Genomic DNA, 27356 nt, shown 5'->3' with positions numbered 1-27356 from the left:
CCCTCAAAATAACTCAACGTACAGCCATTAATGTCTAAACTGCTGGCAACAAAAGTGAGTACACCCCTAAGTGACAATGTCCAAATTGGGCCAAATTAGCCATTTTCCCTCCCTGATCTCATGTGACTCAGTGTTACAAGGTCTCAGGTGTGAATGGGGAGAAGGTGTGTTAAATTTGGTGTTATCGCTCTAACTCTCTCATACTGGTCACTGGAAGTTCAAAATGGCACCTCTGAGGATCTGAAAAAAAAAATTGTTGCTCTACATAAAGATGGCCTAGGCTATAAGAAGATTGCCAAGACCCTTGAACTGAGCTGCAGCACAGTGGCCAAGACCATACAGGGATTTAACAGGACAAGTTTGACTCCGAACAGGCCTCGCCATGGTTAACCAAACAAGTTGAGTGCACGTGGTCAGCGTCATATCTAGAGGTTGTCTTTCGGAAATAGACATATGAATGCTGCCAGTATTGCTGCAGAGGTTGAAGGCGTGGGGGTCAGCCTGTCAGTGCTCAGACCATACGCTGCACACTGCATCATATTGGTCTGCATGGCTGTTGTCCCAGAAGGGAGCCTCTTCTAAAGAAGATGCACAAGAAAGCCCGCAAACAGTTTGCTGAAAACAAGCAGACTAAGGACATGGATTACTGGAACCATGTCCTGTGGTCTGATGAGACCAAGATAAACTTATTTGGTTCAGATGGTGTCAAGCGTGTGTTGTGGCAACCAGGTGAGGAGTACAAAGAAAAGTGTGTCTTGCCTGCAGTTAAGCATGGTGGTGGGAGTGTCATGGTCTGGGGCTGCATGAGTGCTGCCGGCACTGGGGAGCTACAGTTCATTGAGGGAACCATGAATGGCAACATGTACTGTGACATACTGAAGCAGAGCATGATCCCCTCCTTGGGAGACTAGGCAGCAGGGTAGTATTTCAACATGATCACGACCGCAAAAATACCTCCAAGACGATCACTGCCATGCTAAAGAAACTCAGGGTAAAGGTGATAGACTGGCCAAGCATGTCTCCAGACCTAAACCCTATTGAGCATCTGTGGGGCATCTTCAAACCAGCTCTGTGCTGTCGTCATGGAGGAGTGAAAGAGGACTCCAGTGGCAAACTGTGAAGCTCTGGTGAACTCCATGCCCAAGAGAGTTAGGGCATGACTGGAAAATAATGGTGGCCACACAAAATATTGACACTTTGGGCCCAGTTTGGACATTTTCACTTAGGGGTGTACTCACTTTTGTTGGCAGCGGTTTAGAAATTAATAGCTGTGTGTTGAGTTATTTTGGAGGAATAGCAAATTTAAACTGTTATACAAGCTGTACACTCACTACTTTACATTGTAGCAAAGTGACATTTCTTCAGGGTTGTCACAAAATATAGAGATATAATAAATATATTTATATCTAAATATAAATATATATATAAAGATATAATAAAAGATTTACAAAAATGTGACGGGTGTACTCACTTTTGTGAGATACTGTAAGTAGGGCAATAACTTCACAATAGGATATAGAAATGTAAAATGAAGATCTGAATAAAATTATATGGTAGGCAACTACATGGCAAATTAGGTTTAATGTTTAATGTTGAAAATAGTAAAGTAATGCACTTGGGGGCTAAAAAATATAAATGCAAATTACTTACCAGGGGAAGAACCTCTGGGGAAATCCAGGAGATGCAGAAAGATCTGGGGATCCTAGTAGAAGAAAGACTGAGCAATAGCATGCAATGCCAAGCTGCAGCAAGCAAAGCAAGCAGACTATTAGCATGCATAAAAAGGGAATTTACTCCAGAGATAAAACTATAATGCTGCCACCTTATAAAACTCTGGTTGGGCCTTATCTGGAGTATTCCATCCAGTTCTGGTCACCATCCCTCAGGAAAAATGTGCTGGAACTAGAAAAAGTGCATAGAAGGACAACAAAATTAATAAGGGGACTGGAGGACCTCAATTCCAAGGAACGGCTACCAGCACTAAACATATTGTCCCTGGAGAACAGACGCTGGAGAGGAGATATGATAGCGGTATACAAATACCTGAATTGTAATCCCAGCATAGGAAAAAAACTGTTCAGTCTCAGGGACTGTAAAAAGACATAGGGCCACACAATCAGACTGGAAGGGAAGCGGTTTAACCTTAACCACTTCGGCTCTTACACCTGTTTACCCATTATGGACCAGAGCAATTTTCAGATTTCTGTGCTATGAGCCTCTTTATTCAGCAATAATTTGCCATTACTTAAAGTGGAGTTCCACCCTATTTTTATACTTACCTCCATCTTCTCGCTCCGGGGCACCTGAAAAAGAAATGGATAATCGCATATTTTTTTTTTTTTTACTTACCTCGTAGCGAAGAAAAAATACTTACCTTACTTCCTTCTTCCTCCTTCCTCGGCCGCGGCCCGTCGTCACTTCCTGGCTCTGCAATGATTCCTGGGAGCTGGACGTCATAGCTCCCAGGAATCATTGCGCCTGCACCGACCCCGACGTCAGTTCCGGGTCGCGCGCGTCATCCCCTTCTAAACAGCTTCTGGGCATGCCCAGAAGCTGTAGAGGGATGACGCGCGCGACCCGGAAGTGACGTCGGGGCCGGCGCAGAGCATCGTGGGACCAAAGAAGGCGGAAGAAGACGCCGAAGAGGATCTCGCTGGCTTCAAGCTGCCCACATCTGAGATGGCAGCGCTGGACAAGACGTTTGCAAGGTAAGTATTTGTCCTAACAGGTAAGTGCAACCCGGGACAGATCAGAGGCTAGCCATTGTGGAATGTACTAGCCCTGACTGTCCCGGGGGTATTAAAAAAAAAAAAAAAAAATCCAGGGTGGAACTCCGCTTTAAGATAACAACGTAATACATATATTGTTTTTGTAAGAACAAACATGGCTTTCATTTTATGAATATTTTCCTGCAACAATTATTTTTTTTTTCGCGATCCTTAGACAATTAAACGTAATAAAACTAAACAAAAGGCAAAAGAGTTCATTTTATTCTGTAATTTGTCCTGTTTGAAACAACACTAAAATTATGACTTTAGTACAAAGCATTGCAAAGTTAATTACAAATGAAGTAGTTTTTTTTAAATTTTGCCCTTTTTCAGTGTGATACGTGTAAATATATGTAAAAAGTGTAAAAATATTGATGATCAAAGCAAACATAAACAGAAAAAAGTTTAAATATTAGGGAATAATAATAGAAAACAACAAAAAACAAATCACCAGGAAAATTATAACCGAATGGAAGAGAACAAGGAGCTAATTATTGCTGATTAGAGTAAATTAAGGGGTTAGTAAGGGGTTCAACAGAGGGACATTAAATTAAAAAAAAAAAGTTGCTTTAAATCCCAGTTCACACTTATCTACTGCGGGTTCCCGCATCACATTCCCAGCGCAGGCAGTTCACATTGCTATATGCGAATCGCTGGGGGTGTCAATTCAAAGTTAATGACACCCCCAGATCAGTTCACATATCGCAGTACAAACTGACATTCGGACATGAATCGGATCGCATAACTGTGAATCACCATGCGATTCGATTCTGGTGTGGACCCAAAAAAGGGTCCTGTGCGTGTTTGTGCCGAAGCAGATGCGAATTCAGCCATACTATCTGTATGGCTGAATTGGCATCGCACAGACATCGCATGTGATTTTCAGAGCAGTGCACTCCGAATCACAGTGCCATTGCACTAATGTGAATCGAGCCTAACTCTCTTCATCTGCAGATTGAAATTTATTCCTTTGATCTGGAGCTAAAAAACACAGAAATTTGCAAAATGTAACAATGGGGTTTATTTACTAAAGGCAAATTCACTGTGAAGTACAAGTGCACTACAAGTGAAATTAGGCATGCACTGAAGTGCAGTCACTGTAGATCTGAGGGGGACATGCATGGAAAATAAAAAAATAAATGATTGCTTGCACATGATGGGATGATAGAAATCCGCAGAACTTCCCCTCATTTCAGATCTTCCCCTCAGATCTACAGTGACTTGAAGTGCACTTGTAGTGCACAGTGGATTTGCCATTGGTAAATCAACCTCAGTGTTTGATTGCAGCTTTCTGTATTCCCAGCTGAGCAATGTTGTTGATAAACATTGCCAGATTGCTTTTTTGACAGCTACTGCTGCTGGGACCTTCTCTGGGTACTCGGCAATGCAGCTTGATTAATCAGAGCTGAATTACTGGGTACTGGGACAGGAGGGATCCCGGCAGCAGGACAGAAGGATTACGTACTAGACATGCCCTGTGTACAATGATGACTTTTTTTGGGGTGTGTCTAGTGCATCCAAAATCTGCAACTGGTTAAGATGTGTAAGTGGTTTTTCACTAACAGGGCAATGAGGATGTGGAACTCTCTTCCACAATTGGTGGTGTCAGCGGGTAGTATTGATAGTTTTAAAAGAATCTTGGACTTGCATCTTAGTGAATATAACATACAGGGATTTGGGAAATGCTTATCGACATTGAGGCACAGGTTCCAACACAGGTTGAACTGGATGGACTTGTGTCTTTATTTAACCTTATTTAACCTTACCAACTATAAAACTATGTAGTACTTTTTTCAATACCTTTGAGGTAAATAGAACTGTATTGAAATGTAATTGTGGCGTTTCAAAAAAGTTCTGGGAAAAAAGTAAGCAGCACAATACACTGGGATGGGCGCATTGAACTGTTTCCCAGCAAACACCAACACCCATGCATTTAGCGCGACTTACTGGTGTGAACGAGCCCTTTCTGATATTCTCAGCAAATATTTTAAAGAAAATGTACTTCAATATGCATGCAATTTCAAATTGGGGGGGGTCAGGGAGGGGGAAATTTGCAGAACACATGGTTACAGCAGACTCAGGTTGTCATTAACCACTTGCCTGTCTTTTTTTTTTTTTTTTTTGCACACGTTAAATCTGCATTATTTGCTAGAAATTACTATACCACCCTCCTCCCAGTATTAGTTGCATTTTTTTTATGTTGCATAATAATTGTGCAAGTTATTTATCAAACGTATATTTGAAAAAAAAAAAAAAATTTTAGTGTAAACAAACACAATATTAAACCCAGTTTTGGTATAATATAAAAGACGGGGTACCGCTGAGTAAATAGATACCAAACATGTCATGTCTTAAAATTATGCATGTCCATAGAATCACAAAAAAAATTGAAATTCCTGTATAATAATAATAATAATACCCAAAATTCTCTATAGGTGACACTTTAACCACTTACGGACCACCCACCGTGTATTTACGTCGGTACTTTGGCGTTAAATACCAGGGTTCTGGCAGCAGATAGCTGCCAGAACCCCAGTATTTTTCTAAACGGCGGGCTGTCAGCTTTAACATAAGGGTGGTCCTAGCGGCAAATTCGCTTTGGGATCACCCTTATTGGCAGCGGGAGAGGTGTGTCCCCCCCCCCCCCTCCCGGCACTTCCCGGCACTTCCCGGTCCTTTTCCCTGCTTACCGGACCCGCTGGTAGCAGGGAAACCGATCCAGTCCGCTCTCCTCTCAGGCAGGAAGTCGAGTGAGGACAAGATGGCCCCCACTAGACTCTCTGGCCTTGGAGGACCAGAGCGACGTCATACGTCGCTTCTCAGCAACTGATTTAAAGAGCCTATTTTTTTCCTTCACTTTTTTTTTTTTTTTCTTTTTTAGTGTAGATTTAAGATCTGAGGTCTTTTTGACCCCAGATCTCACATTAAAGAGGTCCTGTCATGCTTATTTCTATTACAATGGATGTTTACATTCCTTGTAATAGGAATAAAAGTGATCAAAAAATTAAAAAAAAACTGTGTAAAAATAAAAAATAAAATAAATCCCTGTTAGCTTGCGCGCAGAAGCGAACGCATATGCAAGTCATGCCCGCATATGTAGACGGTGTTCAAACCACACATGTGAGATATTGCCAGGATTGTTAGAGCGAGAGCAATAATTTGAGCCCTAGACCTCCTCTGTAACTCTCAACTTGTAACCTGTAAGAAATGTTTAAATTGTCACCTATGGGGATTTTTATATACCAATGTTTGTCGCCATTCCACAAGCGTGGGCAATTTTTAAGCATGACATGTTGGGTATATATTTACTTGGTGTAATATTATATTTCACTTTATAGAAAAAAATGGGCTGACTTTACTGTTTTCTTATTTTTTCATTTAAAAAAGTGACATTTTTCCCAAAAAATTGCGTTTGTAAGACCACTGCGCAAATACGGTGTGATAAAAAGTATTGCAACGATCTCCATTTTATTCTCTAGGGTCTCTGCTAAATGCTGCTTCTCAATATTTACAGTTCCTTTTGAATATACAGCAATGGCTTCTTCCTCATAACTTAGGAATCTAAAGCAGAACTAATGTCACAATATTTATTGCCTCTCCAATGGTCCAATGTCTCTCGCCAGCATTTTCTCCCTGATTTCTTTCACATGCCATCTTTGGCCATCTTGATTGACTGGTGTGGGATGTCGTAATTCCTGCGTGTCTCTTCTGCAATAAAAATAAGCCTACCTGCCTGTTCGTAAGTTTTGTAATCTGGAGTTTAGTTCTGCTTTAAGTAGAACTGTGGGAGACGAAGCCATAATGTCATTAATAGCTGAGTAATATCAACAAACAAACTTGTAGTAGCTTGTTTAGCCTGGTCTATAAGGTAATATATGATGCTTAAAGATGTAGATGTAAACCTTAACTAAGTTATATTAAGTTTGCTAAAGTGCTATATATTAAACAAGTACAATTGAAATACTTATTATTTTATCCTTTGTCACAGCTCAGTGCTGCCAATCTCCTGGAGCCTTTTTGCAGCCTTTTTCTGTCTACACGCCCTCCAGTAATGGCCACATGGCTTTTCTCAGGGTAGGATTCCTGATGGTGACAATGTCATTGCAAAATAACCAAGATAAATAAATGAAATATACATATTTGAAAATATTGAAAATTACTTTTGAAATTAACATTTTAGTGACTGGGTCTACATACTAGTATATCAACCGATATCGTTTTTTTTACCGCCAATACCGATTTTTTGGTTTATTGGATATTGGTATTGGCCGATATTTTCAGACATTAAACGTTTTTTTTTTTTTTTTTTTATATCTACAGGTACTGTGGTGGAGGGATCTGGGGGTCTAAAAGACCCCAAACCCCTCCTCTGCACTTAAAAGCATTCAAAGTTTGGCTGTTTTGAATGCTGTAAGTTTTTGAATTTGGCGCCGCCAGTACCTGGAAGTGATGTCATGTCATGACATCACTTCCGGGTACTCAGCAGCGCCAAATTCAAAGAAATGGAGACCCGGTCAGACGGCGGCGGAGAAGGTAGGATGCCCGGGTCTCCCAGTGGGGCAGGAGACCTGGGCGAGCCGTGGAAGGCGGCGGGAGGGGGGGGCGTTCCATCCCGCTCCTTGGAATGACAGCCGAGCGACTTCTCAGCTGCATAGGTTGTCATTACAAGACAGCCGACCATCGGCTTTGGACACCGGTACCGGGTGATGCCTCTAGCTGCAGGCATCACCCCAGTACATGCACTTTCCCTAAATATCGGCAATATTGGTAAATCAAAAGGCCGATTCCGATATATCGGGGAAAGTGCATATCGGCCCTCGCTTTGCCGATAATCGGTCGATCTCTACTACATACTTTAAGATAATTATACTACAACCCTCAGAACTACATATTTAAAGGAAATATATAGTGACCTTGTATATATTTTTCCAATTATCAATAAAAAATTAAAACTTTTTGTGTCAGGTAAGCATGCACTTATGCACATTGAATATATTGATTATTTTGTAGACAGTCAGAAAGTGACTCCTTTTCATATGTTTTCCAAAGTCTCTTTACCTCCAGGTTTGAAAGGCCCATTGTTATTGCAGAAAAGTGCCATCAGGACATTGGCCCATTCCTCCTCCTCCTCCACAGTCTCTGCATTCCCGTGCTGCCATTGGACACAGAAAGAGTTTGTCAGCAGGTCTTAGCCAATGATTTTGGCTGAAACCTGCTGTATCCAATCACTGCACAGAGTTATGTGTTTACAATTACAAAGGACTCTGTACACAGAACAGCAATCTAGCTGTTCCTTCTCCCTGAAAAGTGGAAAGAAAAAATAACCAGATTTGTGAGGAAAGTCTAGTACACACTATCAGTTTTTTTTTCGTTCAACCCAGTGGGCCGAACAAAAAAAAGCTGAAGAGCTCAGGAGGAGATCCTGTACCAACAATTAGATAATACTCCAGTGTTCTCCCCACTCCTGTCAGGGCTGATCGGATGCTGATCGACAGACCTTTTTTGGTCATGCCCCTTCGACAGAAGCTGATGTTAGGCCGACCGTACACAAGGTTTCTATTGAACTGGCAGATACCGCCCGATATCCGACTCGTGTTTATGGGGCTTTAAAAGCAGCACATATTACACTTGTTGGGCACACGGTTAACCCCTTGATTGACCCTTGATGTTAACCACTTCCCAGCCGGTATCATGTGTACATTATTATATCTGATCACTATATTAATGTCTCTAGCAACATCAGTGTCAGTTAGTGTCCCTCCCAGCCAGTGTCTGTTAGCACCAGATTTTCCACCCCATTATCACAGTGACACTAGAAGTCACTGATCACCACCATTACAAGTGGCACCCTATTGCCGGCAATGGCAGTGTTCAAATTGATGCAACGCTGACTATGCAGTACTGCATCGATTTGAAAAACGAGTACATGCACTACTTTTCTGGGGCGACTTCAATAGACATTTGTGCATGAAGCCCACCTAAAGCTACACTGAGATGCAGCTTTGAAATTGTGCAATTCCAGGTGAAATCGCACAATTTAAAAGCCGCATTCCATGTGAACAAGGGAAAATATACACTTATTGGGATTTTTTCTTTTTTAACCAAAGACATGTAGCGAATGCATTCATGAAGAAATTGAAGGACAATACAGGTACATCGTAATCATACAAATGTATAGTCCAATTCACATTTTTGGAAAGTAGAAAAAAAAAAAAAACAAGTAGAATTAAAATATGTAGGAGTCAAATATAAGAGGAAGACAACGCAGGAGCAAAAGGAAAAACTCAGTAATGAAGAAGAACATTTAGTGTAACATTTTAACGTAACATGGTACATGTGTAGTACAAGTACACAAATTGAACAGATAAAATGCCAAAAATGTATCCAACGCCTGCTTCTCAAAACTCAAGGGGATGGACGTGGGTATAAGTTTGATTCTGAAAGTGTGCAAGTGGGACAGCAACAAAAAAGGTAAGTGCGCAAATAGACGAGAGCACGTTTGATCTTGTCCCGTAAATTATAGTATTGAAGAATGTGTATTGATTATAACGGTGTGTTATTGAATCAATGTAGGTGGATGCACATAGAGGGGGGAGAGAGAGAGAATGAGAAAGAGGAGAGAGAAAGAGAAGGGGGAAAAAATATATACATATATATATATATATATTTATAGATAAAAAGCATGGTAAAGTTATTTACAAACAAACAAAGAGTTTTTAAAGTGATGGCTTTAATGGTGTGTCAAATATTAAAGTGTATGTAAGGCTAAAACATTTTTGCTCTGTTTGTAAAAGAGTAGAGCAATAACAAAAATAATTTTAAAGATTTGGATTCCCAATCAATTTACATATTATTGACAGTGGTTGCCATGACAAATTGAAAAGGTAAAAGTGGCCTAAAAGGATTAATTAACAAAAAAAAAAAAAAACAGAATCCTCCTTTCACCCAAATGAGGTGGATGGAGGAATATCCCTCCCCCTCCCCTAACACCTTGTGTTCTGACATTGGGACATTCTGCTGCCAGAATATACTTATAAGCTGTAGCCACTGATTGAGAAGAGTTTTCCAACATTCCCATCTGACAGAAGACAAATCAAAGACTGAACAGCCACACATGGTTCGAAATTCACACTCCCTGACAAATTTCAATCCATCTATGGCCAGCTTAAAGGGTCATATATGCCGGCTGAATATCGGGCGGCATCGGCTGGTTCAATAGAAACCGGCTGGCATTGGCTGGTTCAGAAGAAACCAGATGAACATCGGCCATTTCAAAAGAAACCAGCAGGCATCGGCCGCTTGAATAGAAATCAGCCAGAATTGGCCGATGCAATAGAAACCAGTCGGCATCGGCTGGTTCAATAGAAACCAGCCGGAAATGGCCAGTTCAATAGAAACCGGCCGGCATTAGGCCTGTGTGTACAGCAGCTGATCTGACAGAAGCTGACCATTCAGTCGGCTTCTGCCAAAGGGGCATGACCGAAAAAGGCCTTCCGTTCGGCATCTGATCCGAACTCTCAGCCAATGGCTGGGGGTTGTCCCCCTGTCAGAACACAGTAGCTCACCTGGGGAGATGGTTGTACTAACATCAGATAGTTAGTACAGCGGCTCCTCCTGAGTGCTTCAATGTTTTTTTACATTCAGCCTGCTGAGTTGAAAAAAAAAAAAATAAATGAAAGCCTAGTACACATGGGCCGAATATTGGCCAGTTCAATGAAAAATGTGTGTATGGCAGTCGGTCCGGAAAACCAGGGGCCAACCAGTCCCTGATCAGCGATCTCAGCCAATGGCTAAAGCGCTGACTTGGAGTGTTCTAGCGCCCCCCCCCCCATTCTAACATTGGAATGTTAGTACAGCGGCTCCAACTGAAGCTGTCAGTTTTTTTGTGGTGTGTACTAAGCTTAACCACTTTACGACTAGCCACGTAGAACTACGTCGGCTGACTTTGCGTGGTTGTACCGGGGTGATGCCTTGCTAGAGGCATCATCCCGGTAGCGTTTTTTAGAGCTGGCGGTCGGCTTTTCGGCGGTAACGACCGATGTGGCTCGGGAGCCGCTCCATGGTTACCCCGGTGAGCGGGAGGGTCTCCGATGACGTAACTCGGAGGTGGTGTCCATGACGTCACGTACGGGTTACTCTGCTGCTAAAGACGGCAGATTCAAAAAGTGAGTGTATTCAAAAATGCTGTTTTCGGCATCTTGAATACATTGAAGTGTAGTGGAGGGGTCTAGGGTCTTTTAGACCCTCGATCCCGCCATAAGGAGTACCTGTCACTGCATATTGCTGTCACAAGGGATGTTTACATTGCTTGTGACAGCAATAAAAGTGATCAGATTTATTTATTTTTTTAAAAAACCCGTGTTAAAATTTAAAAATAAATAAAACAAATAGGAAAAAAAAAATGTAGCCGCCCCCGTCGCCGTTAGCTCGCGCACGAAAAGAAAACGTTTATGGAAGTCGCGCCGCAAATTAAATCGCTGTTCAAACCACACATGTGAGGTATCGCCGCAATCGCCAGAGTGTGAGCAATAATTTAAAAAAAAGGGCTACACTCTAACTCTAAACTGGTAACCGTTAAAAAATGTTAAAATGTCGACTATGGAGATTTTTATTGACCGTAGTTTGTCGCCATTCCGCGGGTGTGCGCAATTTTAAACCGTAACATGTTGGGTATCTATTTACTTGGCGCGACATCATCTTTCACAACATACAAAAAAATGGGCTAACTTTACTGTTTAGTTTTTTTTTAAATGCAGTGAAATGTAATTTTTCATAATTTTTCCCCAAAAAATGGGCGTTTGAAAGACCGCTGCGCAAATACCGCATGACAAAAAATATTGCAATGACCGCCATTTTATTCTCCAGAGTCTTTGCTAAAAAAATATACATAATGTTTGGGGATTTTAAGTAGTTTTCTAGCAACAAACACTGATTTAAACTTGTAAATAGGGTTGAGCGAACAGGGACTGTATTATTCGGGTCCGCACCGGATAATTGGATTTTTGTTACCCGGACACGGACCCGAAAACTTTACTGTATATTCGGGTTTAAAATCCGTGTTCGGTAAGTTTATTTCCTGTTTTGTATGTAATGGCGCGGTTTCAACAGCCAATCAATAAGCGTTTAACTGGTGTGTCTTAGAAGCCATCAGAGCCATGCCTACTAATGGCATGGCTGTGATTGGCCAGCTGAAGCATGTGACCCAGGTCTTTAAAAGCTAGAGACACAGCTTGGTGCGCGTCAGTCTGTTCTAGTGTAGGGGGAGAGCACACACAAGGGTGCTGGCTGCTGCTGATTAGGGACAGAGACAGGAAAAAAAAACATTGTGGCTGAAAAGAATGTAGGGACAGGTCGGAGTGTAGGCAGGGAAAGATAGAAAAGCATTTTAGGGACAGGCTGGAGAGAGTAGGCAGGAAGAGATTAGGAGACACAGGACAGAACAATCGTCCGCTAGGGATCTACATCGATTTTGCTGTGTGGGGGTGGTGCAGTGAACAATCTTTTTGCCCTCACTTGAGCCCACTGAGGAGGAGGAGGGAGAAAAAAAAATATTTTTATCAGTCTGTTGTGTGCAGCCTTCAGCTATATTTTTCTACACAGTGCTGTTCTAATCTGCTATTTAAAAATTACAAATTTAAAGGGGAATTTTTTTTTCTCTTCATAGCCTGCTGCTGACCGTGACATAAAACATAAGACACTGCTGTGTTCACATCTGCTATTGAAAAATCACCAATTAAAGTGAAAAATAATTATTCATTTTTTCATTCATACGTTACTGTGACATACAGCCTTTACACACAGTGCTGTTCTAATCTGCTACTTAAAAATTACAAATTTAAAGGGAAGTCTGTGTTTGTACGTGTGAGATACACAGTTTTATATACTTTTTTCTATTCCACTATTCAATATACACCCTTTTGGGGTGAAAAAAATGAAATTGCGGCATAGTCTGTATCGGTACGTGTGAGATACACCTTTTAAATTAGTTTGGCGCATCTCCTTCCACCGCCGAGGATTGCAGGGCGCTTCAGTTTGCCTCCTGTTCTGAACTCCTCCTACTCCTCTTCCTCATCCTCCCTTTAGGGTACAAAAAATTGTAATCGGGGCCTAGTCTGTGTTTGTACGTGTGAGATACACCGTTTTATATACTTTTTTCTATTCCGCTATTCAATATACACCCTTTTGGGGTGAAAAAAATTAAATTGCGGCATAGTCTGTATCGGTACGTGTGAGATACACCTTTTAAATTTGTTTGGCGCATCTCCTTCCACCGCCGAGGATTGCAGGGCGCTTCAGTTTGCCTCCTGTTCCGAAGTCCTCCTACTCCTCATCCTCATCCTCCCTTTAGGGTACAAAAAATTGTAATCGGGGCCTAGTCTGTGTTTGTACGTGTAAGATACACCGTTTTATATACTTTTTTCTATTCCGCTATTCAATATACACCCTTTTGGGGGTGAAAAAAATTAAATTGCAGCATAGTCTGTATCGGTACGTGTGAGATACACCTTTTAAATTTGTTTGGCGCATCTCCTTCCACCGCCGAGGATTGCAGGGCGCTTCAGTTTGCCTCCTGTTCCGAACTCCTCCTACTCTTCTTCCTCATCCTCATCCTCCCTTTAGGGTACAAAAAATTGTAATCGGGGCCTAGTCTGTGTTTGTACGTGTGAGATACACCATTTTGTATACTTTTTTCTATTCCGCTATTCAATACACACCCTTTTGGGGTGAAAAAAATTAAATTGCGGCATAGTCTGTATCGGTACGTGTGAGATACACCTTTTAAATTAGTTTGGCGCATCTCCTTCCACCGCCGAGGATTGCAGGGCGCTTCAGTTTGCCTCCTGTTCCGAACTCCTCCTACTCCTCTTCCTCATCCTCCCTTTAGGGTACAAAAAATTGTAATCGGGGCCTAGTCTGTGTTTGTACGTGTGAGATACACACCGTTTTATATACTTTTTTCTATTCCGCTATTCAATATACACCCTTTTGGGGGTGAAAAAAATTAAATTGCGGCATAGTCTGTATCGGTACGTGTGAGATACACCTTTTAAATTTGTTTGGCGCATCTCCTTCCACTGCCGAGGATTGCAGGGCGCTTCAGTTTGCCTCCTGTTCCGAAGTCCTCCTACTCTTCTTCCTCATCCTCATCCTCCCTTTAGGGTACAAAAACTTGTAATCGGGGCCTAGTCTGTGTTTGTACATGTGAGATACACCATTTTGTATACTTTTTTCTATTCCGCTATTCAATACACACCCTTTTGGGGTGAAAAAAATTAAATTGCGGCATAGTCTGTATCGGTACGTGTGAGATACACCTTTTAAATTTGTTTGACGCATCTCCTTCCACCGCCGAGGATTGCAGGGCGCTTCAGTTTGCCTCCTGTTCCAAAGTCCTCCTACTCCTCTTCCTCATCCTCCCTTTAGGGTACAAAAAATTGTTATCGGGACCTAGTCTGTGTTTGTACGTGTGAGATACACCGTTTTATATACTTTTTTCTATTCCGCTATTCAATATACACCCTATTGGGGTGAAAACAATTAAATTGCGGCATAGTCTGTATTGGTACGTGTGAGATACACCTTTTAAATTTGTTTGGCGCATCTCCTTCCACCGCCGAGGATTGCAGGGCGCTTCAGTTTGCCTCCTGTTCCTAACTCCTCCTACTCCTCTTCCTCATCCTCATCCTCTCTTTAGGGTACAATAAATTGTAATCAGGGCCTAGTCTGTGTTTGTACGTGTGAGATACACCGTTTTATATACTTTTTTCTATTCCGCTATTCAATATACACACTTTTGGAGTGAAAACAATTGAATTGCGGCATAGTCTGTATCGGTACGTGTGAGATACACCTTTTAAATTAGTTTGGCGCATCTCCTTCCACCGCCGAGGACTGCAGGGGGCTTCAGTTTGCCTCCTGTTCCGAAGTCCTCCTACTCCTCTTCCTCATCCTCATCCTCCCTTTAGGGTACAAAAAATTGTAATCGGGGCCTAGTCTGTGTTTGTACGTGTGAGATACACTGTTTTATATACTTTTTCTATTCCGCTATTCAATATACACCCTTTTGGGGTGAAAAAAATTAAATTGCGGCATAGTCTGTATCGGTACGTGTGAGATACACCTTTCAAATTTGTTTGGCGCATCTCCTTCCACCGCAAAGGATTGCAGGGCGCTTCAGTTTGCCTCCTTTTCCGAAGTCCTCCTACTCCTCTTCCTCATCCTCCCTTTAGGGTACAAAAAATTGTAATCGGGGCCTAGTCTGTGTTTGTATGTGTGAGATACACCGTTTAATATACTTTTTTCTATTCCGCTATTCAATATACACCCTTTTGGGGTGAAAAAAATCAAATTGCGGCATAGTCTGTATCGGTACATATAAGATACACCTTTTAAATTTGTTTGGCGCATCTCCTTCCACCGCCGAGGATTGCAGGGCGCTTCAGTTTGCCTCCTGTTCCGAAGTCCTCCTACTCCTCATCCTCCCTTTAGGGTACAAAAAATTGTAATTGGGGCCTTGTCTGTGTTTATACGTGTGAGATACACCGTTTTATATACTTTTTTCTACTCCGCTATTCAATATACACCCTTTTGGGGTGAAAAAAATAAAATTGCGGCATAGTCTGTATCGGTACGTGTGAGATACACCTTTTAAATTTGTTTGGCGCATCTCCTTCCACCGCCGAGGATTGCAGGGTATTTCAGTTTGCCTCCTGTTTCGAAGTCCTCCTACTCCTCTTCCTCATCCTCATCCTCCCTTTAGGGTACAAAAAATTGTAATCGGGGCCTAGTCTGTGTTTGTACGTGTGAGATACACCGTTTTATATACTTTTTTCTATTCTGTTATTCATTATACACCCTTTTGGGGTGAAAAAAATTAAATTGCGACATAGTCTGTATCGGTACGTGTGAGATACACCTTTTAATTTTGTTTGGCGCATCTCCTTCCACCGCCGAGGATTGCAGGGCGCTTCAGTTTGCCTCCTGTTCCGAACTCCTCCTACTCCTCTTCCTCATCCTCCCTTTAGGGTAAAAGAAATTGTAATCGGGGCCTAGTCTGTGTTTGTACGTGTGAGATACACCGTTTTATATACTTTTTTCTATTCCGCTATTCAATATACACCCTTTTGGGGTGAAAAAAATTAAATTGCGGCATAGTCTGTATCGGTACGTGTGAGATACACCTTTTAAATTTGTTTGGCGCATCTCCTTTCACCGCCGAGGATTGCAGGGCGCTTCAGTTTGCCTCCTGTTCCAAAGTCCTCCTACTCCTCTTCCTAATCCTCATCCTTCCTTTAGGGTACAAAAAATTGTAATCGGGGCCTAGTCTGTGTTTGTACGTGTGAGATACACCGTTTAATATATACTTTTTTCTATTCCGCTATTCAATATACACCCTTTTGGGGTGAAAAAAATTAAATTGCGGCATAGTCTGTATCGTTACGTGTGAGATACACCTTTTAAATTTGTTTGGCGCATCTCCTTCCACCGCCGAGGATTGCAGGGCGCTTCAGTTTGCCTCCTGTTCTAAAGTCCTCTTCCTCATCCTCATCCTCCCTTTAGGGTACAAAAAATTGTAATCGGGGCCTAGTCTGTGTTTGTACGTGTGAGATACACCGTTTTATATACTTTTTTCTATTCCGCTATTCAATATACACCCTTTTGGGTTGAAAAAATTAAATTGCGGCATAGTCTGTATTGGTACGTGTGAGATACACCTTTTAAATTTGTTTGGCGCATCTCCTTCCACCGCCGAGGATTGCAGGGCGCTTCAGTTTTCCTCCTGTTCCGAAGTCCTCCTACTCCTCTTCCTCATCCACATCCTCCCTTTAGGGTACAAAAAATTGTAATCGGGGCCTAGTCTGTGTTTGTACGTGTGAGATACACCGTTTTATATACTTTTTTCTATTCCGCTATTCAATATACACACTTTTGGGTGAAAAAAATTAAATTGCGGCATATTCTGTATCGGTACGTGTGAGATACACCTTTTAAATTTGTTTGGCGCATCTCCTTCCACCGCCGAGGATTGCATTGCGCTTCAGTTTGCCTCCTGTTCCGAAGTCCTCCTACTCCTTTTCCTCATACTTATCCTCCCTTTAGGGTACGAAAAATTCTAATCGGGGCCTAGTCTGTGTTTGTACGTGTGAGATACACCGTTTTATATACCAATATCTATTCCGCTATTCAATATACACCCTTTTGGGGTGAAAAAATTTAAATTGCGGCATAGCCTGTATCGGTACGTGTGAGATACACCTTTTAAATTTGTTTGGCGCGTCTCCTTACACCACCGAGGATTGCAGGGCGCTTCAGTTTGCCTCCTGTTCCGAACTCCTCCTACTCCTCTTCCTCATCCTCCCTTTAGGGTACAAAAAATTGTAATCGGGGCCTAGTCTGTGTTTGTACGTGTGAAATACACCGTTTTATATACTTTTTTCTATTCCGCTATTCAATATACACCCTTTTGGGGTGAAAAAAATTAAATTGCGGCATAGTCTGTATCGGTACGTGTGAGATACACCTTTTAAATTTATTTGGCGCATCTCCTTCCACCGCCGAGGATTGCAAGGCGCTTCAGTTTGCCTCCTGTTCCGAAGTCCTCCTACTCCTCTTCCTCATCCTCATCCTCCCTTTAGGGTACAAAAAATTGTATTCGGGGCCTAGTCTGTGTTTGTACGTGTGAGATACACCGTTTTATATACTTTTTTCTATTCCGCTATTCAATATACACCCTTTTGGGGTGAAAAAAATTAAATTGCGGCATATTCTGTATCGGTACGTGTGAGATACACCTTTTAAATTTGTTTGGCGCATCTCCTTCCACCGCCGAGGATTGCAGGGCGCTTCAGTTTGCCTCCTGTTCCGAAGTCCTCCTACTCCTTTTCCTCATCCTTATCCTCCCTTTAGGGTACGAAAAATTCAAATCGGGGCCTAGTCTGTGTTTGTACGTGTGAGATACACCGTTTTATATACCAATATCTATTCCGCTATTCAATATACACCCTTTTGGGGTGAAAAAAATTAAATTGCGGCATAGTCTGTATCGGTACGTGTGAGATACACCTTTTAAATTTGTTTGGCGCATCTCCTTTCACCGCCGAGGATTGCAGGGCGCTTCAGTTTGCCTCCTGTTCCAAAGTCCTCCTACTCCTCTTCCTAATCCTCATCCTTCCTTTAGGGTACAAAAAATTGTAATCGGGGCCTAGTCTGTGTTTGTACGTGTGAGATACACTGTTTAATATATACTTTTTTCTATTCCGCTATTCAATATACACCCTTTTGGGGTGAAAAAAATTAAATTGCGGCATAGTCTGTATCGTTACGTGTGAGATACACCTTTTAAATTTGTTTGGCGCATCTCCTTCCACCGCCGAGGATTGCAGGGCGCTTCAGGTTGCCTCCTGTTCTAAAGTCCTCTTCCTCATCCTCATCCTCCCTTTAGGGTACAAAAAATTGTAATCGGGGCCTAGTCTGTGTTTGTACGTGTGAGATACACCGTTTTATATACTTTTTTCTATTCCGCTATTCAATATACACCCTTTTGGGTTGAAAAAATTAAATTGCGGCATAGTCTGTATTGGTACGTGTGAGATACACCTTTTAAATTTGTTTGGCGCATCTCCTTCCACCGCCGAGGATTGCAGGGCGCTTCAGTTTTCCTCCTGTTCCGAAGTCCTCCTACTCCTCTTCCTCATCCACATCCTCCCTTTAGGGTACAAAAAATTGTAATCGGGGCCTAGTCTGTGTTTGTACGTGTGAGATACACTGTTTTATATACTTTTTTCTATTCCGCTATTCAATATACACACTTTTGGGTGAAAAAAATTAAATTGCGGCATATTCTGTATCGGTACGTGTGAGATACACCTTTTAAATTTGTTTGGCGCATCTCCTTCCACCGCCGAGGATTGCATTGCGCTTCAGTTTGCCTCCTGTTCCGAAGTCCTCCTACTCCTTTTCCTCATCCTTATCCTCCCTTTAGGGTACGAAAAATTCTAATCGGGGCCTAGTCTGTGTTTGTACGTGTGAGATACACCGTTTTATATACCAATATCTATTCCGCTATTCAATATACACCCTTTTGGGGTGAAAAAATGTAAATTGCGGCATAGCCTGTATCGGTACGTGTGAGATACACCTTTTAAATTTGTTTGGCGCGTCTCCTTACACCACCGAGGATTGCAGGGCGCTTCAGTTTGCCTCCTGTTCCGAACTCCTCCTACTCCTCTTCCTCATCCTCCCTTTAGGGTACAAAAAAATGTAATCGGGGCCTAGTCTGTGTTTGTACGTGTGAAATACACCGTTTTATATACTTTTTTCTATTCCGCTATTCAATATACACCCTTTTGGGGTGAAAAAAATTAAATTGCGGCATAGTCTGTATCGGTACGTGTGAGATACACCTTTTAAATTTATTTGGCGCATCTCCTTCCACCGCCGAGGATTGCAAGGCGCTTCAGTTTGCCTCCTGTTCCGAAGTCCTCCTACTCCTCTTCCTCATCCTCATCCTCCCTTTAGGGTACAAAAAATTGTATTCGGGGCCTAGTCTGTGTTTGTACGTGTGAGATACACCGTTTTATATACTTTTTTCTATTCCGCTATTCAATATACACCCTTTTGGGGTGAAAAAAATTAAATTGCGGCATATTCTGTATCGGTACGTGTGAGATACACCTTTTAAATTTGTTTGGCGCATCTCCTTCCACCGCCGAGGATTGCAGGGCGCTTCAGTTTGCCTCCTGTTCCGAAGTCCTCCTACTCCTTTTCCTCATCCTTATCCTCCCTTTAGGGTACGAAAAATTCAAATCGGGGCCTAGTCTGTGTTTGTACGTGTGAGATACACCGTTTTATATACCAATATCTATTCCGCTATTCAATATACACCCTTTTGGGGTGAAAAAAATTAAATTGCGGCATAGTCTGTATCGGTACGTGTGAGATACACCTTTTAAATTTGTTTGGCGCATCTCCTTCCACTGCCGAGGATTGCAGGGCGCTTCAGTTTGCCTCCTGTTCCAAAGTCCTCCTAATCCTCTTCCTAATCCTTATCCTCCCTTTAGGGTACAAAAAATTGTAATCGGGGCCTAGTCTGTGTTTGTACGTGTGAGATACACCGTTTTATATACCAATATCTATTCCGCTATTCAATATACACCCTTTTGGGGTGAAAAAATTTAAATTGCGGCATAGCCTGTATCGGTACGTGTGAGATACACCTTTTAAATTTGTTTGGCGCGTCTCCTTACACCACCGAGGATTGCAGGGCGCTTCAGTTTGCCTCCTGTTCCGAACTCCTCCTACTCCTCTTCCTCATCCTCCCTTTAGGGTACAAAAAATTGTAATCGGGGCCTAGTCTGTGTTTGTACGTGTGAAATACACCGTTTTATATACTTTTTTCTATTCCGCTATTCAATATACACCCTTTTGGGGTGAAAAAAATTAAATTGCGGCATAGTCTGTATCGGTACGTGTGAGATACACCTTTTAAATTTATTTGGCGCATCTCCTTCCACCGCCGAGGATTGCAAGGCGCTTCAGTTTGCCTCCTGTTCCGAAGTCCTCCTACTCCTCTTCCTCATCCTCATCCTCCCTTTAGGGTACAAAAAATTGTATTCGGGGCCTAGTCTGTGTTTGTACGTGTGAGATACACCGTTTTATATACTTTTTTCTATTCCGCTATTCAATATACACCCTTTTGGGGTGAAAAAAATTAAATTGCGGCATATTCTGTATCGGTACGTGTGAGATACACCTTTTAAATTTGTTTGGCGCATCTCCTTCCACCGCCGAGGATTGCAGGGCGCTTCAGTTTGCCTCCTGTTCCGAAGTCCTCCTACTCCTTTTCCTCATCCTTATCCTCCCTTTAGGGTACGAAAAATTCAAATCGGGGCCTAGTCTGTGTTTGTACGTGTGAGATACACCGTTTTATATACCAATATCTATTCCGCTATTCAATATACACCCTTTTGGGGTGAAAAAAATTAAATTGCGGCATAGTCTGTATCGGTACGTGTGAGATACACCTTTTAAATTTGTTTGGCGCATCTCCTTCCACTGCCGAGGATTGCAGGGCGCTTCAGTTTGCCTCCTGTTCCAAAGTCCTCCTAATCCTCTTCCTAATCCTTATCCTCCCTTTAGGGTACAAAAAATTGTAATCGGGGCCTAGTCTGTGTTTGTACGTGTGAGATACACCGTTTTATATACTTTTTTCTATTCCGCTATTCAATATACACACTTTTGGGGTGAAAAAAATTAAATTGCGGCATATTCTGTATCGGTACGTGTGAGATACACCTTTTAAATTTGTTTGGCGCATCTCCTTCCACCGCCGAGGATTGCAGGGCGCTTCAGTTTGCCTCTTGTTCCGAAGTCCTCCTACTCCTTTTCCTCATCCTTATCCTCCCTTTAGGGTACGAAAAATTCTAATCGGGGCCTAGTCTGTGTTTGTACGTGTGAGATACACCGTTATATACCAATATCTATTCCGCTATTCAATATACACCCTTTTGGGGTGAAAAAAATTAAATTGCGGCATAGTCTGTATCGGTACGTATGAGATACACCTTTTAAATTTGTTTGGCGCGTCTCCTTACACCACCGAGGATTGCAGGGCGCTTCAGTTTGCCTCCTGTTCCGAACTCCTCCTACTCCTCTTCCTCATCCTCCCTTTAGGGTACAAAAAATTGTAATCGGGGCCTAGTCTGTGTTTGTACGTGTGAAATACACCGTTTTATATACTTTTTTCTATTCCGCTATTCAATATACACCCTTTTGGGGTGAAAAAAATTAAATTGCGGCATAGTCTGTATCGGTACGTGTGAGATACACCTTTTAAATTTATTTGGCGCATCTCCTTCCACCGCCGAGGATTGCAAGGCGCTTCAGTTTGCCTCCTGTGCCGAAGTCCTCCTACTCCTCTTCCTCATCCTCATCCTCCCTTTAGGGTACAAAAAATTGTATTCGGGGCCTAGTCTGTGTTTGTACGTGTGAGATACACCGTTTTATATACTTTTTTCTATTCCGCTATTCAATATACACCCTTTTGGGGTGAAAAAAATTAAATTGCGGCATAGTCTGTATCGGTACGTGTGAGATACACCTTTTAAATTTGTTTGGCGCGTCTCCTTACACCACCGAGGATTGCAGGGCGCTTCAGTTTGCCTCCTGTTCCGAACTCCTCCTACTCCTCTTCCTCATCCTCCCTTTAGGGTACAAAAAATTGTAATCGGGGCCTAGTCTGTGTTTGTACGTGTGAAATACACCGTTTTATATACTTTTTTCTATTCCGCTATTCAATATACACCCTTTTGGGGTGAAAAAAATTAAATTGCGGCATAGTCTGTATCGGTACCTGTGAGATACACCTTTTAAATTTATTTGGCGCATCTCCTTCCACCGCCGAGGATTGCAAGGCGCTTCAGTTTGCCTCCTGTTCCGAAGTCCTCCTACTCCTCTTCCTCATCCTCATCCTCCCTTTAGGGTACAAAAAATTGTATTCGGGGCCTAGTCTGTGTTTGTACGTGTGAGATACACCGTTTTATATACTTTTTTCTATTCCGCTATTCAATATACACCCTTTTGGGGTGAAAAAAATTTAATTGCGGCATAGTCTGTATCAGTACGTGTGAGATACACCTTTTAAATTTATTTGGCGCATCTCCTTCCACCGCCGAGGATTGCAGGGCGCTTCAGTTTGCCTCCTGTTCCGAAGTCCTCCTACTCCTCTTCCTCATCCTCATCCTCCCTTTAGGGTACAAAAAATTGTAATCGGGCCTAGTCTGTGTTTGTACGTGTGAGATACACCGTTTTATATACTTTTTTCTATTCCGCTATTCAATATACAGTAATCCCCCGCTCCATCGCGGTTCAGTTTTTGCGGTCCCGGTAATTCGCGTTTTTTTTGTAATGTTATTTTACTATATAAATCATTAAAAATGAAATATTTTTGTGTTTTTCATAGCTCTTGCTATGTCTCTTAGTATCTTTTATGTGTTTAAATGAGTTTCTATTGTTTTAAAAGTGTGTTTAAACACCTTAAAATGCTTTTATACGTACAGTGACAGTAAAAAAATCATGCCTACAATGCATTTTAATAGGGTTTTTCTATTTCGCGGAATTTCACTTTTCGCGGCTGGGTCCGGAACGTAACCCCCGCAATGGAGGGGGGTTTACTGTACATCCTTTTGGGGTGAAAAAAATTATATTGCGGCATACTTTGCATATTTGACTGTGAGATACACCCGTTGTATTTGTATACTGTTTTTCTATTCCGCTATTTATTAAACACCCTTTTGGGGTAAAAAAGAATTTAATTGCGGCATAGTTTGCATATTTGACTGTGAGATACACCCGTTGTATTTGTATACTGTTTTTCTATTCCGCTATTTATTAAACACCCTTTTGGGGTAAAAAAGAATTTAATTGCGGCATAGTTTGCATATTTGACTGTGAGATACACCCGTGGGATACTGTTGTTGTTTTGTTCCGCTATTCAATAAACACCTTTCTAGGGCAAGATCATAAATTACAGAAATATGAGGAGAACGTCAAATAGGGGCCGTGGCCTGGGTCGTGGTGCTGCTGGTAGAGCTCCTGTTGCAAGGAGAGGACGTGGTCGATCTGTGGCAGGTACACGCACAAGTGAAACACCTTCCTCAAGTGTGAGTAGGCGACAGAACCTGCAGCAGTATTTGGTAGGGCATCATGCGCCTCTACAAGTGTTGAGGCAATAACAAGTACAGGCGATAGTAGATTGGGTTGCTGACAGTGCCTCCAGTTCCTTCACATTGTCTCCCACCCAGTCTACTGCAGAAAGGTCAGAGTTGGCACCTGCAGCCGATGTCCAACCGTCTTTCACCTCACCCCCTTGCAAATCAGGCAAGCTGTCTGAGCCCCAAGTCATGCAGCAGTCTCTTCTTCTTTTTGATGACTGTCAGCAGGGTTTCCCAGGGCCATCCACCTAGCCCTGCCCCAGAAGTGGAAGAGATTGAGTGCAGCGATGCCCAACCACTTATTTCTCAAGATGAGTACATGGAAGGACCATCGCAGCACGTCTCCGATGATGATGAAACGCAGGTGCCAACTGCTGCGGAGACCAACAAAGAGGGCAGGGGTGAAGACTGGGTGGAAGATGATGTGGAGGACGATGAGGTCCTCGACCCCACATGGAATGAAGGTCATGCAGGTGACCTGAGTAGTTTGGAGGACGAGGCGGTGGTTGCACAGAGCCACCAGCACAGCAGAAGAGGGAGCAGGGTGCAGAAGCAGAGCGGCCGTGCCCTAGACATTACGCCTGCTACTGCCCAACGCAGCAAGGGACCGAGCGCACCAAAGCCAGCTCAAAGGAGTTCTCTAGCGTGGAAGTTCTTCAGACAATGTGCTGATGACAGGACATGAGTGGTTTGCACGCTGTGCAATCAGAGCCTGAAGCGAGGCATAAACCTTCTCAACCTGAGCACAACCTGCATGATCAGGCATCTAAGTGCAAAGCACAAGCTGCAGTGGAGTAGACACCTTCAAAACCAAGAAAGGTCTCTGGCTCCTCCTGCTTCCTCTTCTGCTGCAGTCTCGGCCTCTTCATCCACCTCTGTATTGATACCGGCACCTGCCACCCCGCAAACAGAGGATCTGTCAGCAACACCACCACCTGGGTCACCAACCATCTCCACAATGTCCCGTGGAAGCGTTCAGCTTTCCATCTCCCAAACACTTCAGAGGAAGAGGAAGTACCCAACTACCCACCCGCGATCCCTAGCCCTGAATGCCAGCATTTCAAAATTCTTGGCCTTTGAAATGCTGTAATTCCGTCTGGTGGAGACGCACAGTTTTAAAAGCCTTATGTCGGTGGCTGTCCCACAGTACGTCATGCCCAGCCGCCACTACTTTTCCAGGCAAGCCATCCCTTCCCTGCACAACCAAGTGGGGGAAAAAATCAGGTGTGCACTGCGCAACACCATCTGTGGCAAGGTCCACCTAACTACCAATACGTGGACCAGTAAGCACGGTCAGGGGCGTTATATCTCCCTAACGGCACACTGGGTAAATGCAGTGTCGGCTGGGCCTGAGGCGGATAGCAATTTGGCGCATGTCCTTCCATCACCGAGGATTGCAGGGCGCTTCAGTTTGCCTCCTGTTCCTAACTCCTCCTACTCCGCTTCCTCATCCTCTACCGCCTCCTCATCCGGTCAGCGTAACACCTTCACCACCAACTTCAGCACAGCCAGGGGTAAACGACAGAAGGCAATTTGAAAACTTGCCTGTTTGGGGGAAAAAAACCACACACCGTGCAGGAGTTGTGGAGGAGCATGAAACAGCAGACCGGTGAGTGGTTGCTGCCAGCGAGCCTCAAGCCCGGCCTGGTGGTGTGCGATAACGGGCGAAATCTCATAGCAGCTCTGGGCCTAGCCAGTTTGACGCACATCCCTTGCCCGGTGCATGTGCTGAATTTGGTGGTGCAGAGGTTCCTTAAAAATTACCCCGATATGTCAGAGCTGCTGCAGAAAGTGCAAGCCGTCTGTGCGCACTTTCGGCGTTCTCACCCTGCTGCTGCTCGCCTGTCAGCGCTGCAGCGTAACTTCGGCCTTCCCGCTCACCGCCTCATATGTGACGTGCCCACAAGGTGGAACTCCACCTTGCACATGCTGGAAAGACTGTGCGAGCAGCAGCAGGCCATAGTGGAGTTTCAGCTGCAGCACGCACGCGTGAGTCGCTCTGCGGAACAGCACCACTTCACCACCAATAACTGGGCCTCCATGTGAGACCTGTGTGCCTTGTTGCGCTGTTTTGAGTACTCCACCAACATGGCCAGTGCCGATGACGCCGTTGTCAGCTTAACTATCCCACTTCTATGCCTCCTTGAAAAAACGATTTGGGCGATGATGGAAGAGGATGTGGCACAGGAGGAGGAGGAGGAAGAGGGATAATTTCCAAGTCTTTCAGGGCAGTCATTCATAAGTGGCTCCGAGGGTGGGTTCCTGCACCCACAAACGCCAGGTACACAATTGTCCAGCAGGGGCAAAGTTCTGGAGGATTAGGAGGATGAGGAGGAGGAGATGGAGGAGGAGATGGAACCATGTTCACAGCAGGGTGGCACCCAGGCCAGCTCATGGCCATCACTGGTGCGTGGCTGGGGGGATACAAAGGACGATACACCTCCCACAGAGGACAGCCTTTCGTTGCCTCTGGGCAGCCTGGCACACATGCGCGATTACATGCTGAAGTGTCTCCACAACGACCGCCGAGTTGCCCACATTCTAACTTGTGCTGATTACTGGGTAGCCATGCTGCTGGATCCCCGTTACAAGGACAACATACCGTCCTTAATTCACTCACTGGAGCGTGATCGCAAGATGCGTGAGTACAAGCGCATGCTGGTAGACGCGATGCTGCTGGCATTCCCACCTGACAGCGGGGCCACAGTGGAAGCACAAGGCCAAGGCAGAGGAGGGGGAAGAGGTCGCCAACGCAACCAGGGCACCGCCAGCAACCCAGAAGGCAGGGTTAGCATAGCCGAAATGTGGAAAAGCTTTGTCAGCATGCCACAACAAACAGCAGCACCAGCAGCTCATATGGAACGTCTTAGCAGGAGGCAGCATTTCACCAACATGGTGGAGCAGTATGTGTGCACACGCCTACATGTAGTGAATGACGGGTCTGCCCCCTTCAACTTCTGAGTCTCCAAACTGGGCACATGGCCTGAGCTTGCCCTTTACGCCTTGGAGGTGCTGGCGTGCCCTGCAGCCAGTGTATTATCTGAACGTGTATTTAGCACGGCTGGCGGCGTTATCACAGACAAGCGCAGCCGCCTGTCCAGAGACAATGTGGACAAGCTCATTCATTAAAATGAACCAGGCATGGATCCCACAGGACTTGTCCCGTAGCTTGTGCAGAATAGAGATGGATACCGGCCTTAACCAGCCATTGTTATATTTTTGATCTTTCTCACTCTTTTGGGGTGTACCCTAATTTAAAATGACTAAAAAAAAGCAGTGTTGGCTACCTCATCCCCCTCCACCGCCGCTTCCACCTACACTGCCACATCCACCGCCACCTCAACCTCCCTCCTACTCCATATGGGCCTCGTCCTTCACAGATGAAGAAAATTGTTTTATTTTCCTGTTTTTTTTGTTGTTTTAAGTTATTTCCCTATCCAAATTTGTTTGTAGAGCACTTGCCATGCTCTTAACTACATTTTGCTGCCATTTGCAGCACTCTAGCCCTTTCCATTGGTTTATTAGAGCCATTTTAGTGCCTGAAAGTTCGGGTCCCCATTGACTTCAATGGGGATCGGTGTCCGGGTAAAGTTCGGAAAAAGTCCGGGTCACGGACCCAGACTTTTTTTTCAAGTTCGGCCGGACCCACCGAACACAGACATCCAGGTGTCCGCTCAACTCTACTTGTAAACAAAAAGTATCAAAAATAGGCTTAGTGGTAAAGTGGTTAATAGTGTGTACTGAGCTTACCTTTACCTGAGGAGGGACACAGACAACATTTATTTGGAAATATCTGGGTCTGCAGAGGTGTTGGGTGCACACAACATGATATTTTATATCCTCTGCCTGGTGTGGTAAATGAATGTTTTTGTGCCTG

Source organism: Pelophylax lessonae (genome assembly GCF_965119305.1).
Source record: "Pelophylax lessonae genome assembly, chromosome: 2".
Taxonomy (NCBI): Eukaryota; Metazoa; Chordata; class Amphibia; order Anura; family Ranidae; genus Pelophylax; species Pelophylax lessonae.
This window is presented reverse-complemented; position numbering follows the sequence as displayed.